The sequence below is a fragment of the Ursus maritimus genome, unplaced genomic scaffold (assembly GCF_017311325.1).
Source record: "Ursus maritimus isolate PB19 unplaced genomic scaffold, ASM1731132v1 scaffold_11, whole genome shotgun sequence".
In the NCBI taxonomy this organism is placed as follows: domain Eukaryota; kingdom Metazoa; phylum Chordata; class Mammalia; order Carnivora; family Ursidae; genus Ursus; species Ursus maritimus.
This window is the reverse complement of record NW_024423453.1, coordinates 29,974,850-29,991,875: the sequence shown is the minus strand read 5'-3', so window position 1 is coordinate 29,991,875 and position 17,026 is coordinate 29,974,850. Positions and strand designations below refer to the sequence as shown.

Sequence of the window (17,026 nt, the reverse complement as noted above, 5' to 3'; positions counted from 1 at the left end):
CAATCCTAAAATTTTGATTGCTAAATACAACGGAATGATCAAATATTATGTCCATATTCTCCTAAATCCCATTAAAATTCCAATAAAAAATACAGAAGATTCAAATACAAAAAGTAAAAGCAAGACAAAGAGACAGACTATAGATTAGGAAAAATAAGAAATCATCAGCTCACTCCTAAAATGTCCAGCAAGTGTTATAGAAAATGAAAACTGAGAGAAAATAAAGGTATGGAAATTATATTTTTAAATAATATTTTCTTCTTACTGAAGGAAAGAAGTCTCTCAAGCCACAGGGACAAAAAACTACATGCAAAATAATGAAGAAGGAAAAAAAAGATCTTTACCATGGCACATCATAATGAAACTTCAAAGCCTTGAAAATAAAGAAAAGGTCCTTAGGGGCACCTGGGTGGCACAGCAGTTAAGCGTCTGCCTTGGGCTCAGGGCATGTTCCCAGCATTATGGGATCGAGCCCCACATCAGGCTCCTCTGCTATGAGCCTGCTTCTTCCTCTCCCACTCCCCCTGCTTGTGTTCCCTCTCTCGCTGGCTGTCTCTATCTCTGTCAAATAAATAAATAAAATCTTTAAAAAAGAAAAAAAAAAAGAAAAGGTCCTTAAAAACTTCCAGGGGGGGGGGAAAGGCACATAAAGGGATCTGTAATTTGAACGTCACTGAACTTTTATTCCAAAGTAATAATGGAATACTGCTAAAAACCAGAAAACATCTATACACAGTTCAAAATTCAAAGTGAGGGGTGCCTGGGTGGTGCAGTCGTTGAGCGTCTGCCTTTGGCTCAGGGCGTGATCCCAGCGTTCCGGGATCGAGCCCCACATTGGGCTCCTCCACTGGGAGCCTGCTTCTTCCTCTCCCACTCCCCCTGCTTGTGTTCCTTCTCTCGCTGGCTGTCTCTCTCTGTCAAATAAATAAAATCTTAAAAAAAAAAAATTCAAAATGAAATCAAGTTTCAACCTAGAATTCTATACCCAGCCAAATTATCAATCAAGTATGTGAAAATGAGACTTAGAGACTTCTCAGAAAGCTAAAAATTTATCTCTATGCACTTTTCCTTATGAAGCTATTAAAAGAATCAAAACAAACCAAAAAAGACAATATGGCACTTGGTAAATAAATCTAATGCAGAAAAAAGATCTAGAGAACAACCACTTCAAAATAAAAAAGGAAGCCAAAGGCCACCATGGAATAGGTTTCCAGTAAGGGCAAAAATGGAACTAATATATTTCATAATACGGAAATTATTATTTATGAGCAAATGACAGAAATTCAGACACATTTGGGAAAAACGAGCAATAGCTCTACAGAAAACCAGGCAACTGAATGAGACAAGTATTATCTCTAGGAGAAATAAAGGCTTGTGTAAGACAGAAAGTATGGTATTAGTGTAATATTTACCTTAACAGTGAAAAATACATGCATAATTATAAAAATGTAAATATTCAGTGCTGGTTTGTCAAAATGTTGTGATACAACTATGACAGGGTGATGAGGAAAAGGAAAGTGGACAAATATGTGAATGATGAACTTCTAAGTCCTTTTTTTCCATAACCAGAAGTCAACAAATGTCTCAAAGTCATGCACCAAAAAATAGTGGTATATTATTAAGCAACAAGAAAGGAAATACCAAAGAATATGGCTAAGAGAGTGCGTGATTCTGAAGTGGGAAGGTGGAGGGTGAGGGGGTAGGGGTGAAGGGGACATATTTTTTCATCATAAATATTCTAGTGCTATTTGACTTTCAGGTATCAATGTGTGGTTTCACTAATAATAATTATTTTTTAATTTTTTTTTAAGTAGGCTCCATGCCCAGCATACCCCAATGCAAGGCTTGAACTCACTTACCACACTGAGAACAAGACCTGAGCCAAAATCAAGAGTCAGATGCCTAACGGACTGAGCCATCCAGGTGCCCCAATAATTAATTTTTAAACCATTCTATTTGTTACAGAAATAAGCCTACATCTAGAACATATAATAATCTATGCCAGAATTCACTGTCATAAATTTAAGCAAATTTTGCTCACAACTTTTGAAACAGTATTTTCAAAATCTGGGAGGGAGGCTTAATGAAAAAAATGACAAAATCACCGCAGAAAAAAATGTATAGAAACAAAACAATGAAAACATAAAATTTTACATTTGGCATCAAAGACATCAACTGCTTAAGCTCAATGCTAGAGCCAACTACAGAACTGTTCTATAACCAACTACGTACTCATCATCTCTACTTTGCTGCTTCTCATATCAAACTTATTGTATCCCAAACACAACTGAATATCTGCCTCCCCCAGAATGTTCTGCACCAAGTCTTCATCATCTCAGTAGATGCTTTCCCCTCAACTCACCCAACCAGATGTGAAGGAAAACAAAACAAAACAAAACTATTTATCTTTGGTGCTTTCTTTCACTCATACTTCCATCCTCTAGTAGGTAACAATAGTCCCAATTTCTCTACAAAAGCTTCCTAATTCCCTGCCTCCCTTCCCCACAATCAACTATACACTTGGCAGGCAGTTATCTGGGGGATAAGAGGGAAGGGAAAGCAGCAGCAGTAACTTAGGGCTATCATTAACCATATGTAGTCAAAGAAACATAACAAAGTAATTAAATTTCATATTCCTATTTACGCAGCAGAAAGCCTAACTATAGTATATTTTTCTTATAATAATTATGTATAGCTATGATGTAAACACTAGTTAAGAGGGACACTCTGTATGTGTCAATGTTTTCCAGGAACTATATACATACAAAGAACAATTTAAGGGCATTGTTCTTAAAATCCTCAATTAGCTTTCTGAAAACTTTTTTTTTATTTGTATCTAAGTAGGCTTCATGCCTGGTGTGGAGCTCAACATGGGGCTTGAGATCAAGAACTGATCAAAAGTGGTATGTTTAACTGACTGAGCCACCCAAGTGCACCTCTGAAAATTTATTTCTTTAAAATACAGTAAAGGAACTTCCACTTTTGGCCATGATGGAATAAATAAAGTTGAACTTGCCCTTCTACTTACTGTAAACAACAAAAATAGACAAAACATATGAAATAACTATTGTCAGACATTGGACAATAGGGAGCACAGGGCTGTGAACCGTGAGAGGTGGGGAAAAAATGACAGACTTAGAAATGCCCCTACTTTATAGATCATAGTACAGGGAGAAGGATCTCACAGAGCACAACAGTCCACAGAGAATTGAAGAGACAAAGACTGAATGAAGTTCAATGAGGCCAACCACATGATAAAGCAAATGCTGATGGAACTATTCAGAGAAAGAAATTTAAAAATCTGCAGGGGGTCCAAATGCATTGGTTGCTGAAAACTATGAGTGCTAAGTCTTGAAAATGTAGAGGGAAACTTCATGAGGCCAAAAAAGAATGACCAGGAAGCAGTAAGTTCAAGAATTTTCACATGGTACTGAGAATTCCAAATAGCCAGAATGAAGTCTTCAATTAACACCTGCAGAATTGAGTAAATACTGCAAAAAAGGTCTACTCAGAAGAAGACAAAAACTAGCCCTAGAGTAAGTGTACTCTAGACCCAATCTAAACAAAGGCCTAGGCTGATATACAAGTACCTTCACTGTCTGCTATTAACAAAGTCCAACACTCTTTAAAGACAGTTAAGTCACATAAAACAATGTAAAATTCATAAATACCCACCATCCAATAAGATATTATTAGATAACCTAAGAGGCAAGAAAACATGATCCACAACCAGGAGAACTAGAGAAATGATGAAATAATGAGGTCAAAATATCAAGACAACTAGATGCTCAAGAGTTTAAGGAAAATAAACATGTGAAAAGAGAAACAACATATAAAAAAGAACCAAATAGTGCTTCTAGAGGTGAAAAATACAATATATACAAAAAATGTCATCAGATTAAAGGTATTGACACTGTAGAAGAAAAAATCAGTGAAACGGAAGACATAGAAACACAGACAATAGAAACTACACAAACTGAAGTATAGAAAAAGTATAGAAGTATAGAGAAAAAAGATGGAAAAATAAATTAGCAGAGTCCCCATGCATCTGTTGCTAAAGATTGTTGAGTACTAAGTTTTAAATATGTAGGGTGAAACTTCATGAGGCCAAACAACAACCCTTCTTTACAAAAGAAAAATTCCAAAAGCATCACAAATCTAAATGAAAAAGGTGAAACAATAAAGCTTCCCAAAAAACCATTTTAAAATATCTTCATTATATGTTGGGTTGATAAGCTCCCTTATTCCTTAAGCAGGAAAGTTTAAATGTTTAAGATAATATTAAAAAAAGGCAAGCCAGGGGCAGGTGGGTGGCTCAGTTGGTTAAGCATCTGCCTTTGGCTCAGGTCATGATCCCAGGGTCCTGGGATTAAGCCCCTCATTGGGCTCCCTGTCAGTGCAGGAATCTGTCTCTCCCTCTCCAAGTGCCTCTCCACCTGTTCATGTTATCTCTCTCTCAAATAAATAAATAAAATCTTTAAAAAAAAAAAAAAAAAAGGCAAGCCAGAGAAGACATGCAATGCCCAACAAAGATCCTACATCTAGAATATATAAAAAACTTCTATAAGTCAATATCAAAAAGACAGGTCATTAAAAAAATTAGGCAAGGAGGAGTGCCTGGGTGGCTCAGTTGGTTAAGCATCTGCCTTTGGCTCAGGTCATTATCTCAGGTCCTGGGATCAGGCCTGCATCGTGCTCTCTGCTCAGCAGGGAGTCTGCTTCTCCCTTTCCCTCTGTGCACTCTCTCTCTCTCTTGCAAATAAATCTTTTAAAAAAATTTAAAAAATAATTGGGGAGGGGTCTTGAAAAAATTGAACCCAAAAGAGGTTATACTAACAGCCCATAAACACATTAGAGGTGCTTAATTACATCAAAATAAACAGAAATAAAAACATATATTCACTGAAAGACAGAAAAAAAAATATTAATAACTGAGATTACAAAAAAAATACATGAAACCAAAAAAAATACCTAAAATTAATAACCTACCTGAACTAACAGTAGTAAGTCAGCAAAAACTTAGTATCTCTTTTAACTTACTTTGGATTAAAAATTGCTTTGATACCTAAGGCTTAAATTTACCAAAGCCAATACAATAAATATGGTACAAATGGAGTGTAGGTCTTCTCTGCTAAAGTAAACAAATCATATAAAGTGTGACCACTATGACATAATCCTAGCATTGTATTTGTAGGTAATTTTTACATACTAGTAACATTATGAATGGAAAAATTTACTTCAAGGAATTAGTCAAATAGTGAAAAGCTACCTATGGAATCAAATAGCTCTGGTTTTAAACCCTAACTTCGGACAACAAACTAGTTATATAGTCTTAAGTACCTTGCTGAGTATCAGAAAGAGTCTTTAAATCCTAGAGATATCTTGCCAGGAAAAAACATGTAAAACAATACTAACAGCTAATACTTATTGAGCATTTAGTGAATGTCAGGTACTGTGCTAAATGCTTTACAGGGAAAACTCGTTTAATCTCAACAATGGTATGAAGTAAGTATTCTTTTTATCCTCGTTTTAGATGAGATATCTGAGGTCCATGGAAATTATATAATTTGGTCAAGGTCACACAGCTACCAGGTGATGAAAAAAAAGATTTAAACCAGGCAATCTGGATTCAGAGCCATTACACTTAGCCATTATAACTACCTTTCTACTACAGTTGAGTAGTGTAGCACAGAAAAAAAAAAAAATAGGAAAAAAGAAAACCTCTAACAGAAGAAATATAATGCCAAGAAAGAAAGAAAGAAAGAAAGAAAGAAAGAAAGAAAGAAAGAAAGAAAGAATTAAGCTATATCCCATTACAGAGGCAATTGCTATTAACATTCTGATTATTTAACAAGGTCTAACCCAAAAACTACAGAACAGTCTACTGTTCCATAGTATAAATGTGAACCTGTATAAATATAATTGATAACAAGCACATGAAAATCACAGACATTTATATTCTTACTTGACATGCATAATGTGACTTTATTTTGTATAGGTGAACTTAAAATACTCAGGATTCCAGTTGTTTTTTTCTTGGTCTTACTGGAAATACATTACATTGTTTACAGCACCACATTTTTCAAAGGGATTGCACACTAGCATCTCATTTAATCTTCATGATACTCCTGTAAACTAAGAATAAAAGGTTCAATGCTTATTGTACAAGTAAGATTTAGAAAACAAGCAATTTACCTAGTTAGTGGCAAAATTTAGACATCCTAGGCCTTCTGAGGCCCAGGTGAGAGCTCTTTCCATCATATACAGAAATTTCATTAAATTTTATTAACATAAATGTTATTAAAGGCTATAGTTTTTTGGGGGGGGCACTGGGTATTTCAATCAGTTAAACATCTGACTCTTAATTTCAGCTCAGGTCATGATCTCAAGGTCCTGAGATTGAGCCCCATGCTGGGCTCTGTGCTGGGTGTGGAGCCTGCTTAATATTCCCTCTCTCCCTCTTTCCCCTGCTCCCGAACCCCCACTCATACTCCCTCTCTTTAAAAAAAAAAAAAAAAAGCCTATAGTTTTGGGGTGCCTGCTGGCTCCATCAGTACAGCATGAGACTCTCTCAATCTCAGAGTCATAATTTCAAGTGCCATGCTGGAAATGGAGCCTACTTAAAAAATAAATAAAAATTTAAAAAGCTGGGGCACCTGGATGGCTCAGTTGTTGAGCGCCTGCCTTTGGCTCAGGTCATAATCCCAGGACCGTCCTGGGATCAAGCCCCGCGTTAGGCTCCCTACTCAGCAGGGGAGTCTACTACTCCCTCTGCCTCTCTTGCTCCCTCTGCTGTGCACACACTTTCTCTCTCTCTCTCTGTCAAATAAGTAAATAAAATCTTTAAAAAAAATTTTTTTAAAGCCTATAATCTTTTAACAGATCTTCTAATCAAATTCAAACATTATCTCACCTTGTTTTATTTTTTAAAGACGTATTTATTTTAGACAGAGAGAGGTGCGTGGGGGGTAGGAGGGACAGGCAGAGGAAGAGACAAAATCTCAAGAAGACTCCCCTCTGAGCGCAGAGCCCAACTCAGGGCTGGATCTCAGGACCCTGAGATCCTGACCTGAGCTGAAACCAACAGTTGGAGGCTTAACCAACTAAGCCACCCAGGCACCCCTCACCTTATTTCTTACTTACTATTATAGTCAAATAAATAGGCAATAAAAATGCCAAAAGTAAGGTGAGAAAAATGAACACACAGAATAATTAACTAATTGGATAATTACCCCAAATAATTGAGTTTACCAAAAGAAAATTAAAAAACAAACTCCACTTTCTTTGAATGTGATAATACTATACTACTTAGCTTTTTATCACATTTCAGACCAATAATAATTAAGTTTCAATTCCTAATGATTATGTTCTCAATTAATGAAATCTGGCAGTCTTCCGTATTAAAATTATACTCAATGTCATTAAACCAATTATCTCCTGTCAATGTGACCTGTAAAAATAATTCAAAATGGCATACTCCTCCAAAAAGCTGCTAAGAACTCATTTCTTCAACTCAAGAATCAGTGTGTACTTAAGGAAATGGATCCCAATCTCTTTTTCTCCTAAAAGAGCACCACTTCTACAACAAGAGAGTAGTATTTCTAGTTTAATAGAAAAAGTAACAACAAATATAAAATATATAAAAAGTCCTTTTTTGAACCATTCAAAAAGAGATGTACAAAATGAAAAAAAATAGATTTGGTTATTTTTCAAAATCCCACATAACACTAACACTAAAGTTAATTCTGCAGAACTATATAAAAGGAAGGCATCATGACAAGATTCTTAATGCCTTAACCAATCCCATAGGCCAAAAGTAAGTTTTTAAAGAACTGACTTTTACTTAGGAAAAGAAGGATGCAAAATACTATTTATAGTATACTTTGAAGAAAAGCTTCACATTCAATTCATTTAAAACAGGTTTTATAAAACAACATGGTAGACAGACATATTAAGTACTCTACAGTGGAATCATCCAATTAAATAAAACAAGTCTACAGAGGCGCCTGGGTGGCTCAGTCAGTTGAGCATCTCTGACTCTTGATCTCAGCTCAGGTCTTGACCTCAGGGTCATGAGTTCAAGCCCAACGTGGAGACTGCTTTAAAAAAAAAAAAAGTAGAAGTCTACAATTCTATCTCTAAAACTCTTGTATTTAGGAGTTCTTGAAATTTCAGGACTACAAGGGTTTCCCTTGGTATGGGATGAATGCCACAGTGCTCTATTCTCTTGCCTATAACATGGATATATGTTAATTCAAAATTAGACATAATAGTTTCAAAAATACTAGAACATTGTAGATTACCTTCCATTAGGAGTTAAATTTTAAAATACTAACACTATGTTCTAGAAAGGGTAAAGCATGGGGCATGAGGGTGGCACAGCTGATTAAGCCTCTGACTCTTGGTTTTGACTCAGATGGTGGTCTCAGGGTCGTGGGAAAGAGCCCTATGTTGGGCTCCATGATGAGCATGGAGTCCGCTTGATATTCTCTCTCCTTCTCCCTCTGCCCCTCCCACTTGTGCTAGCTCTCTCTAAAAATAAATAAATAGATCTTTAAAAAAAAATAGTAAAGCAAAATAGGATAAAATTAAAATAGAATAAATTGTCCTAATAGATAAAAAACCCCATGTGCTAAATGATGGTACCATACACTCTGAAATTCCTGCTTCCAAATGTATAGGAATAACTGACACAAATAATACTTCTGGAAAAACAAGAAAGAAAGAAAGATGAAACTTCTGCCAAACATAAAACTAGTAAGTAAATAAGAAATAATTATTTTCAGATGTCGGATGAGAGCCAACACACAAGACTGTGATCTCAGAAGGGAATCAAGGTAAATCCCAAGAAAATCCTTTTCTCTGCCTAGAGGCATTTTCCAGACTGTAGAATGGGAGGCGGAGGGCAAACAGAACACGGCAGTCTCACTGATACAAGCAGATAATCTGAGTCAGAAAGGGATACAACAGCTAGAATTTATGAGGCAGGGTACCAAAGAGAATTGTACAAAGACAAAGCTTTGGAAATCTGCATAGGAATCTTCAAATATATTTTTTTAAGATTTTATTTATTTATTTGAGAGCCAGGGAGAAAGAGCGGCATGCGCGGGCAAGGAAAGGAGGGGCAGAGGCAGAGAATCTCAAGTGCCACTGCACGGAGCATGCAGTCTACATGAGGCTTGATCTCACAACCCTGAGATCATGACCTGAACCAAAATCAAGAGTTGGATGCTTAACCGACTGAGCCACCCAGGCGCCCTTGAAATCTTTTGTCAATTATTAAGCTGAGCAGGTTCACTGAAAGAATCTACAGAAGCTAGGCAAAAACAACTATCAACTAGCATGGGCAGAACAACTATTGGTGCTCATTCATACACGGATGGGAGGAGACATCTGAGTTCCTAACATCCATTTACAGACTTCATTAAATACTCCATGATTCAGTAGAGACCCAGAAAGCCAACACTTTGGGAATAAGGCTAATCTAGACCCACTTTTATTAAAGCCTTAAAACAAGCCCTGGAGAGAAGCTGATACACAAGCAAATTAACAGTCTGTCAAAACAAAACTCTATTAAGAAAGACAATAAGATCCAGATGTTCAATGTCGTGTGTCTATAATATCCAATCTTATGAAAAAACAAAATTAGAAAGGTAAAAAAGCAAAAATTGTGACCCATGACCTATAGGAAAAAGAAATCAACAGAAATACAAAAATAATGATGATGGAAGTAGCAAAGGTTTTAAAACAGTTAACTATTAGGTAATATCAAAGGACTGAAAGGAAAACATGGACCCAATCAGAAAACAAACAGAAAATCTCAATAGAAAAATGGAAACTTGGTGGTGGGGGGAGGCACCTGGCTGGCCTCAGTCAACAGAGCATGTGACTCGATCTTAGGGTCATGAATTCAAACCCCACATTGGGGATAGCGTTTACCTGAACACACACAAAAAAAAAAGAAAAGAAAAGAAAAAAGAAAGAAAAAAGAGGGGCGCCTGGCTGGTTCAGTCCATGGAACATGTGACTCTTGATCTTGGGGTTGTGGGTTCAAGGATATGTTGGGTATAGAGGTTACTTAAAAATAAAATTTAAAAATATATATTTAAAAAACAAAAAAAGAAAAATGGAAACTTAAAAAAATGGACACTGTAGAATAAAAAATACCAAAAAGTGAAGAGTTAATCATAAAGGCTTAAAATATCAGACACCACAGTGAATTTGAGGCCAGTGCAGTGAACATAAAACCACTGAGAGAACTTAAAGTGGCTGCAGTGGATGTGAGAACATATTACAGAAATGATCCAAAATGGAAGCTGAAAGAGGAAAATGAAGGGGGTGACAGGGAAAGAAAACAGAGAAACTCAAAGACCTGTGGAACAATATCAAGTAGTCTAATAGTGTAACACATACATGTAACAGGAGCATCAAAAGAAAATGAAAACTTAAGTGGGATAAATACAAAAAACTGCAAATTTGGGGCACCTGGGTGGCTCAGTAGGTTAAGTATCTGCCTTCAGCTCAGGTCATGATCTCAGGGTCCTGGGATTGAGCCCCTGATCAGGCTCCCTGATCAGTGGGGAGCCTGCTTCTCCCTCTCCCGTTCCCCTTGTATGCTCGCTCGCGTGCACTCTCTCCCTCTGTCAAATAAATTAATTTTTTTAAAAACCTGCAAATTTGATGAAAACTCTAAATCCCCAGAGCCAAGAATGTCAACAAACCCCAAGCAGGATTAAACTGAAAGAAGATGGGAGGAGAAGAGTCACATCACAATCCAACTGTTGAAAAGTAACAAAAGAGAAAATTATGGAACTAGTTAGGAAAAAAGCCCGTATTATAAAAGAAGGTCTCCAATTATCTCAGCTTCTACCTTAAGAAATTAGAAAAACAAGAGCAAATTAAACTCCAAGTAAGAGAAAGGAAACAAAAAAGGTTAAGAGCAAAATCAATGAAATAAAAAAAAAGAAAAACTGAGGAAATCACTGAAACCAAAAGCTAGTTCTTTGAGATCAATGAATTTGATAAGCTCTAGCCAGACATAGGCATAATCACAAAAGTGCGAAGTACAGTGAAATAACTAGAATCCCAGCTTTCTAGCCAAAGGATGAAAAGACAAGACTCAGGAAAACAGTGCCAAGAATATCACAGAGAAGGAGGAACTAGAGAAAGCAACCACATATTTATGAACTCCACAGTTCACCCTTAAACTGCACACGCATAGATCTGATCCTATTCACGACATCAAAGACTGAGAAATGAACTAACATATACACTGTCCAGGACTCAGACTAGTTACTGGGTAGCATATCAACAGGATTTTAAAACTGACTACAAAGATTTTAAAAACTGAACTGATATTAGAACCCCAGCCCAAAGAAAAGAGTTGAGACTTGCTGCTTGAAACTAACCAAATTTGCTAAAACAAAATTAACATTTTCCACAGGATCTCAACAAGTCCCAGACTCTGATAAGCTGATATTCAAAATGTCCAGGATAAAATCCAAAATTATATGGCATGTGAAGAAACAGGAAAAATCTCAACTTGCAATGAAAAAGACAATTTACAGATGCCAATGTGGAGATGAGAGAAATTTAAGACTTTAAATTAGCTATTATAAAAATACCAGAAGAAGCAATTACTGAACACTTTGCAACACTTTTTTTGGGAAGATAAGAAAACTCATCATATGGGCTCAATACCAGAATGGAGATAACAGGAAAGAATCAGTGTACTGGTAAATTGATAAATAAAATTTATCCAATCTGAAGAACAGAGAAAAGAGAGTTTTAAACAATGAACATAGGGGCACCTGGGTGGCTCAGTCGTTGAGCGTCTGCCTTCGGCTCAGGTCATGATCCCAGCGTTCTGGGATCGAGCCCCCGCATCAGGCTCCCTGCTCAGCGGGAAGCCTGCTTCTCCCTCTCCCACTCACCCTGCTTGTGTTCCCTCTCTCGCTGCCACTCTCTGTCAAATAAATAAATAAAATCTTAAAAAAAAAAAAAAAATGAACATAGCCTTAGGCATTTGTGCCAGAGGAATCCCAGAGGAGGGGATCCTCTGGGATTCTCTAAGTGGCCCAGCACCAATGCCTGACGTGAGGCACTATGGTACCATGAGATTATAGCAAATGAATCTCATGATGTTAAGTAACAGCACTTTTGTCATAATATTGAAAATTATTCTACTGCTGTTCCTAGAAAAATGATCTCTAATTTGACTAATATGAAGGAGGCTGGGGCACCTGGGTGGCTCAACTGGTTAAGTGTCTGACTATTTTGGCTCAGGTCATGATCTCAGGGTTGTGGGATCAAGCCTTGTGTCGGGCTCTGTGCTGGGCGTGGAGCCTGCCTGGGGTTCTCTCTCTCTCCCTCTGCACCCCCCCCACTTGCATGCTCTCTCAAATTTATATGTACACACACATACATATATATAAAATAAAATGAAATGAATATGAAGGCGGTTAAGAAATCTCCAAAACAGGTGGCTGTTTATATAAATAGAATAGCTGGGGGTGCCTGGGTGGCTCAGGCAGTTGGGCGACTGACTCTTGGTTTTGGATCAGGTCCCATGGTCTCATGGGTTGTGAGACTGAGCCCCCACATGGGGCTTGGTGCTCAGTGGGGAGTTGGCTTGAAGATGCTCTCCCTCTGCCTCTCCCCCATTCACACAAGTACTCCCTAAAATATATCTTTAAAAGTAAATAAACAAAAATAGAGTAGAATAGAATAGCTGGACAAGCTGTGAAAAGCCCAGATAAACTACACAAGGTTATCTATTGCAGAAAGAAAGTTCATCATCCTTTTCCAAATCCTCGTTACAGAAAAAAACAGTTCCCTAGAAGTGAGAACTATGACATGGCAAATAGAGAAACTAGGCAAAAACTGTATATACAATTTAGATTTGGCATTAAGATTACATGATTTTCTTTAGTACTATATATATCCTTCCACTGCTTTCCTTCAGCTAATGCCAAGAAACATTTCATTCTTTGAAAATGATTAAAAAGAATGCAGCTTCACATCAAGCTAAATGATAAAAGTCAAAGTTGGCTTTTAAAGTCACTCATGTTGAAATGATATCTGGGATTTCTTCAAAATAGTCTAGGGGGTAGAGGTCACAGATGAAAAAGAATGAACCAAATTTGGTAACTGTCAAAATTAGGAAATAGGTTCATTATATTATTTTCCTTATTTTCACATGTTTGAAAACTTTACAATTAAAAAGTTAAAAAGAAAACGAGTCTTAGGTATGCCAAAATCAAATCAAGAAGCGTTTACTCACTTACCAGGAGGCTGACTGGCACTTAGTGCCAATGTACTGGAGCTACTTTAGTGGTTCTACTTCTGTAGAGTAGAAAGGTATGGAGAAAGAGCGCATAAAGCCTCCGGAGTCAGAGATTAGAGCTGTAGCCATTTAACATTTCAGTTCATCAATAATTAAATAAAAATTAAAATTCTTTAGGGGCACCTGGGTGGCTCAGTCACTTAAGCATCTGACCCCTGATTTCAGCTTAGGTCATGATCTCAGGGTTGTGAGATCAAGCCCCACAGTGGGCTCACGCTAGGTGTGGAGCCTGCTTAAGATTCTTTCTCTCTCCCTCTCCCTCTGCCCCTCCCTGCTTTTCCCTTTAAAAAAAAAAATTAAAATTCTTCAGTAAAGCTCCTCAGTCACACTGCCCATATCCCAGGTGTCCAACAGCTACATGTGAACACTGGCTAATGTCCTGGAAACTCAAGACATAGAACACATCCACCATCATGAAAAATTCTACTGGACAACAACAGTCTAGAGTTCAAGTCTTAGCAACCACTTAATAAACAGCTTTGTATCACTGGCCTAACTATAGCCTCAAATATATCATCAACCACCATGCAGGGTTTAGGTGAGAACTGAATGCAAACATGTATAAAGAACCTGAATAAGCACTCAATAAAAATGTTTAAATAGGGACACCTGGCTGGCTCAGTCAGTGGAGCATGTGACTCTTGAGCTCTGGGTTGTGAGTTCCAGCCCCACGTTGGGGGTAGAGTTTACTTTAAAAAAATTTTTTTTAAGTTTAAATAAATGATATCAGTTACAGCTTACAATATATAGACCTAACCCAGCTTGGCTGAATGCAGAGAAATATGAAAGCAGAAATTAAATTAAATTATATAATCAAAGGGGTCTGAGATGACGGAAATGTTCTACATCTTGAAAGGGGCATAGGTTTCATGGGTATATGCAATTGTCAAAATGAAAGGAACAGTAGTACCCTCAAGACAACTAATAAAATAGTATACTCAAGACCTGTGCATTTTACTGTAAATTATACAATAATTTTTGAAAAAAAATTTTTTAAAAAGAAAACATAGAGGGACACCTGTATGGGCAAGTCAGTTAGGCATCCAACTCTTGGTTTCAGCTCAGGTTGTGATCCCGGGGTCATGAGACTGAGTCCCAAGTCAGGCTCCGCGCTCAGCACAGAGTCTGCTTCAGATTCTCCCTCCTCCCCCTTCTGCCCCTCCCTGCTGCACTCTCTGTCTCTCTCAAATAAATAAATAAATCTCTAAAAAACAAAAAACATAGGATCTCTACCTATATCCTCCCTTTCCCAAAATTATTTTAGTTGGAACTTCCATCTGCAGACAATCTGTTGTCTTTCTCATATCATGTAATTTTTGGCAAACTACAAAAACCATGAAAAATCCTAAGGATGACTTTTCTCCTCCTAGTTTTATACTATTTTTTTTTGATGTTTCTCTTATTTCTACAATAAAAAAACCTAAGACCCACTGAGATAAGACTTAGCAAGTCAAGGCTATTTTATAGTCTCTAGTTGGAAGAGACCTTAAACATCATCTGGTGCAAGTGGTCACACAGCTCATGTGTGCTGCCAGCTCAGTCTGTTAAATGTTTTCAGATATACTGAGCCAAACTCTATCTCACTCTAACCTCTGTTTACTGATTTTAGCTCTGTAAGAGTTCAGTTTTCTCTTTTAAGCTAACCATTTTTGTTCCTTAACTGTTCCTTATAGGAAGGTTTTACGTCCTTTAACAACCTGGGCCACTCTCTGAGGTTGATACAGTATTGTTTCCATACCTGTGTAATTTCTCAAAACTAGTAAAATTTCCCCCCCCCAAAAAAAGGATCATTTAAATGAGATTGCTAAATTTTCTTTTTTCTAAATAAACCATTTTTTTAAAAATCTCTTATTAATATTTCACAAAACAAAAGGCATTTCAGTATTTTAAAAGTAACAAATACACAGTCTCGGAATAAAACAAAGAAAGGTCTGTGGGAATTTTACACCAATATCCTTGTGGCATATCAGCCTGTGGGAGTCACTGGTCTGTATCTCTCTAAGTTTTGGACCCAGAAGTTAAAATTAGACATGGTCTTACTAGAAGCAGAATTCAATGTGACAATCACCATCTGCTTTCTGGATACTACACCACTGTTAATGCATTGTAAAATGTGTTTTATCTTACTTTTTTTTCAGCATTAAACTGTGTCACTTGAGAAAAAAGTTGAAGATTTCAGATTCTGCTTAATACGAATAGAACTCTGCTAAAGAAATGCTGTTAGCTATGAGCTCTAATGCTAGGGGTAGGACAAAATTCAGTAAAACTCAAGGTATATACACGTTTGATAGTCAATTATATAATAGAACCTCAATTATTTCAATAATAAATACTCCCAGGAGAGTTTGAAAAGAAACAACGGAGTGGCCATGAGGACACAGAAACAGAAGTACAACCAATTACTCAATTTATATATATAAAACCCGAACTGCAATAAAAAAAAAACAAACACACACCGTTATTGTCAAGCATAGCATATAAAACCAAAAATAAATTCTTTATAGCATAATCGCTGCAAAACTAAAAATAAATTCTTTATAGCATAATCGCTGCCTTCTAATTTCTAAACACTCCACGAATCCTCACAAAAACCATACAGGCCAAGAAAGAAAGCAAACAAAATCACTCAAAGCCAGCATCATAAGAAGATGAGGTAAGCAAAAAATGCCAACTTACATATATGTGCATAAACACCCAAGATCGGAAGCTCCAATGGGAACTGTCCAAAAGAGCAATACAACAGGGTTGAAGTTGTGACTGAATACATGTAATATTAACTAGGATTTACTCAGAAGAGGCCTCATTCCGAAAGGAAGTACTTAAGAGACGTGATGGATGAGACTAATGCCTACTGGGAGTCAAGAAGAAGAGGCTTATAAAGTCTTGTGAAGACCACTTCTTCAACAAATGGTGCTGGGAAAACTGGACAGCAACATGCACAGGAATTAAACTGAACCACTTTCTTACACCATATACAAAAAATTCAAAATGGATGAAAAACCTAAATGTGAGACATGAAACCTTAAAAATACTAGAAGAGAACACAGGCCATAGTTTCTTTGACATTAGCAGTAGCAACTTCTAGATATGTCTCCTGAGGCAAGGGAAACAAAAGCAAAAATAAAACTACTGGGACTACATCAAAATAAAAAGCTTCTGAAGAGTGATGGAAACAATCAACAAAACAAAAAAGGCAATCTATTGAATGGAAGAAGATATTTACAAATGACATACCAATAAAGGGTTAGTATCCGAAATACATAAATAATTTGCAAAACTCAACACCCGAAACACAAATAATCCAATTAAAAAATGGGCAGAAGACACAAAAAGACACTTCGAAGACATACAGATGGCCAACAGACACGTGAAAAGATGCTCAACATCACTTATCAGGGAAGTGCAAATCAAAACTACAATGAGCTAGCACCACCTCACACCAGTCCAAATGGTTAAAATCAATGACACAAGAAATAAGTGCTGGCACAGATGTGGAGAAAGAGAAACCCTTTTGCACTTACGGTGGGAATACAAACTGGCTCAGCCACTGTAGAAAACAATATGAAGATTCTTCAAAAAGTTAAAAATAGGGGCGTCTGGATGGCTCAGTCAGTTGGTTAAGCATCTACCCTCAGCTCAGGTCATGATCCCAGGGTCCTGCGATTGAGCCCCACATCAGGC

General features: G+C 37.0%; 1 protein-coding gene across 2 annotated transcripts in view; it reads right to left on the bottom strand.

Moving 5' to 3' along the window:
- Nucleotides 1-17,026, bottom strand: part of NAA15 (N-alpha-acetyltransferase 15, NatA auxiliary subunit) — an 80,600-nt gene that overhangs the window by 48,660 nt on the left and 14,914 nt on the right. The gene's annotated exons all lie outside the window — the stretch shown is intronic.